The sequence below is a fragment of the Lathyrus oleraceus genome, chromosome 1 (assembly GCF_024323335.1).
Source record: "Lathyrus oleraceus cultivar Zhongwan6 chromosome 1, CAAS_Psat_ZW6_1.0, whole genome shotgun sequence".
Lineage (NCBI taxonomy): Eukaryota > Viridiplantae > Streptophyta > Magnoliopsida > Fabales > Fabaceae > Lathyrus > Lathyrus oleraceus.
In genome coordinates this window covers 35,174,391-35,178,690 of record NC_066579.1, presented here as the reverse complement: position 1 = coordinate 35,178,690, position 4,300 = coordinate 35,174,391, and positions in this window count along the sequence as shown.

Below are 4,300 nucleotides of genomic sequence, written 5' to 3'. Positions count from 1 at the left end.
TCTAAATACAAATCCTGTTTTTAAAAGATTGTCTTTATTTCCAATAATTAACTCTTCTGGATGAGAAGACTTGTACTTGAAAGTATTTTTTGATTTTGGAGCTTCTTGAGAGTCACAATAAGCTTCTTCAGAACTTGCTTTCTCTTGTTGTGTTTTAGAAGTTGGGTTTGGTTATGTACCACCGACTTCTAAACATTTTACTTCTGAACCCCTAGCTTCTGAACATTCATCTTCTGAAGGGGTTACAACTTCTGATCCACCGGCTTCTAGAGAGTCTTCTGATATGTGAAACTCAGAAATAATTTCAACTAGCTCTGACATTTTACTATCAGGCTCTTTATCATCAAATTTGATATGTATAGACTCTTCAACCATCTTGGTTTTAGATATACACCATGTATGCCTTAGAGCGCTCAGAGTATCCTAAAAAGATACCCTTTTGAGCTTTGGCATCAAATTTCTTCATATAGACTTGATTCCTTAAGATGTAACATGTACATCCAAACTGATGAAAATAGGAGATATTAGGTTTTCTTCCTTTGAACAACTCATAAGCAGTTTTATTCAGAATGGGTCTGATGTAGATCTTGTTTTGAACATAACACGTTGTGTTTATAGCTTTTACCAGCAAGTACTTGGGTAAGTTATTTTCATGTATTATGGTTCTGACCATTTCTTGTAAGGATATGTTCTTCCTATCTACAACTATATTTTGCTGTGGAGTTCTAGGAGAAGAGAAGTCATGAAGGACTCCATATTTTTCACAAAAGTTTTCAAAAGGTTTATTTTCAAATTCTCCTCCATGATCCCTCTTTACTTTTAAAAATTGTGACCCTTTTTCATTTTGCACTTTTATACAAAAACATTAAACATGTCATATGATTAATCCTTGGTTCTAAGGAATTTAACCCAAGTCCATCTTCTAAAGTCATAAACTATGACAAGTCCATATTTCTTCCTATTGATTGATGTTATACTGACAGGACCAAATAAATTAATGTGAAGTACTTCTAAGGGTCTAGAGGTAGAGATAAAGTTCTTTGTTTTAGAAGAGGTTTTGTTAATTTTACCTATTTGGCATGCTCCACAGAGAGCATCTGCATGATAGTTCAGAACTGACAGTCCCTTAACAAGTTTTAACTTACCAAGCTTTAAGATTAATATCCAGTTAGCATGACCTAAACTTCTGTGCCATACCCATTTTTCATCATTCACTGACATAAGGCAAAGTACCTTATGATCATCCAGTTCAGACAAATTTATTCTGTAAGCATTTCCTCTTACCCTTGAACACTAGGGATTTATCAAATTCACTCATGACTGAGAAAATGTTCTTATTAAACACAAATTCATAACCACTATCACAAAATTGACTTATGCTAAGTAGGTTATGTTTTAGTCCATATACTAACCATACATTATTGATAGAGATGGAGAATTTACCAATAGTTCATATACCAATAATCTTCCCTTCTTGGTTTCCTTCAAATATCTCAATTCCTCCCTCCTTCTTTTAGAGTGGGGGGTTTGGAACATATTCCTTTCTCCTATCATATGTCGTGAGCAGCCACTACCCAGGTACCATGACTGCTGATTTGCTTCTCCCCTTAAGCATATTTGTAGTAAAAATGACTTCAGATTTAGGTACCCATAGTCTTATGAGTACTTTAGGATTAGTTTTGACAAGTTTTATCTTATTTTGTACCTTTGTTCTCATATAAAAAGGTTTAGAACATTCAAGACTTTTTATTTAATAGTTTGATGTCTTGAATGACTCTTGACCTTAGGTTCTAAACCCTTCGGAACCTTATGACCAGATGCCTTAGGTTCTGGTCTCTTAAGATCCTTTGACTTCAAAGTCTCAAGTTCTGGTGACTTCAGAACTTTTGACTTTAGAGTCTCAAATTCTAATTTCTTCAAAACCCTTAACTCAACAGTTTTAGGTTCGGATAGGTTCAGAACCTTTTCATTGTCAAGATCTAGTACAAAATAAAAGTCTAACCCTTTTTGATAAGATTTAGAAGAGGAAAGGTTTGATGACTTAATCAAGGTTTCAGTCCTTGGATTAAAAGGTTTTTACAGTAAATTAGACCTTCTCCTCTACTTCTGCTTACACCATAGATCGTGGATGCAAGTTTGGTTCTTCTAAGGCTATATAAGATAAAATCTTGAAGAGATATTTCAGATCATTAAGAGTTTTATCAGACACATTTTTTACAAAAGCAATATGATCTCTCTTAAGAACTTCATTTTTATTTTGAATTGATTTCAATTCCTCTTTCAAAAGATCATATGTATTTGTTAGTATTTTCACGTGTCTGGCCTTTTTCTGACATCTACCCATAAGATCTTTAATCAAAGTAATAAAATTAGGACAAGATAGTTTAGAAAATACCTCATCCTCTTCAGATTTTGAACCAAAATATGAGTTAGATTATGGTTCAGAAGATTTATCAATGATTTTAATGTACTCAAAATGAGGTAGAGCATCAACCAAGATGCATCTAAATCTATGATGTTTTCTATCTATCTTTTTCTAAGAAAGTGTGAGAGATTTTCTGTCAGACACCATTCCAACTCCATTGACTTGAATATCTATGTCATCTTCAAGAATATCCAACAACTCATTATCAAGATCTAATATATGAGTATACGTCTTGGTTTTCCACCATTCAAACTCAATAGAGTCTCCACTGAAGCTTGGAGGTCTAGATGTATAGTTATTTCTTTTAGAGGTACTGTAATCATGATTAACAACACCAAGAGGATTGGGAATACCCCCACCAGAACCAGATACTCCAGATTCATCATCCATGAAAATATATGTATTTTTCTAAGGACCTTTTTTGCACCACTATTAAGTGTTTAGCACAGACCTTGCTCTGATGCCAACTGAAGGTGAGTGTAATATCCCATATTCCCTTAAATGCTCAATTAGTTGTCAGTTGAGACCAATTAAGTTCCTATGTACTCTATTTATTATCAGTTGTAACAATTCGAGCTCCTATGTGCTCTAAATGTTGTCAATTGGAACCAATAGAGTAACCAGAGAACTCTGGAGAGATTAATTATTAATAAAAGAGACAGACCAATATTAATAAGTACAAGAGAGGAAATTTTTTATAACATTAATAATTGGTCAATTGGTACTGAAAGACAAAATATCAATTGAGATATTTTGTGTCACTACTTAATATTACATAGTATGAGTATGTGGGATGGAAAAGAAAAGATTAAAGGATAAGACACAAGAGGGAGAGCTATCAGAAAGTGGGGGAAGAGAAAAGAAAGAAAGAGGAAAATAGGAAGAAGAGAAGAAGAGGACGAAAACCATCACCACCATCATCATGTCATCTTCATCATCATCATCACCACTTTCTACTTACCATCTTCACCATCTCCATGTGTCCAAGGTGAGTTCTTAGATAGATTTAGCCTTGGGGATGGGAAGAATTTCATGAAGGGAATTAGGTTGTGTATGATATTGTGGTTGTTGATAATAATATGTTGACGTTGCTTCATGATGTTCTGTTATGTTGTATGATTGTTATGTGTTTTGGCATAGATTCATGTTGGTGTATGTTTTGGTATGGATTGGGGTGGTTGAAATTGGAAAAAAGAGTGTTTAGAAGATGAATTTGTGAAGAAAATTGAAAAACCAATAGTTCTTGGGTACAATCGATTGGGAAGAAGTGAAACTTTTGTGAGAAATTCCCATTCAATCGATTAATTCATTTGATCAATCAATTGACATGAAGTAATTCTTTGATAAATTAAAATATGCTACCAATAGGGGTCGAACCCAAGACCACCTTAGAATGGAACAAGCCTTACCACTAGGCTAAGCTCTTGTTGTTGAATATGGGTGCAAGGAACAAATGTTAACCTATATTCTTGATTAAGTTAGATTGTTAAATTATTTGAGAATTGTAAATCCGTTTTGGACGTAGTCGGAGGCGTTGGGAATCTCTTTCAATGCTCTATCATATAGTGATGAAAAAACATGATTATATGTCAATTATTGATAGTATAATGATGATAAATATGTATATTATGAGTTGTTGTTTTTTTATTGAATATATGGTTCTTGTTCTTGCCATAATTCAAGAACCATGAATCCGATTGATATGAGACTTAAAGCTTTGAAAAGCTCATGCAATGAGATATCGCATGGTGATGAGAGACCATGAGCTAACCAAGAATTCTTGGTATAGGATAGTGATAATTGTATGCTTGGGTTATGTTTGGCTTGTTTGTATGTAACAACTTGAATAACCTAAGAAAATGATGAGCATGTTGT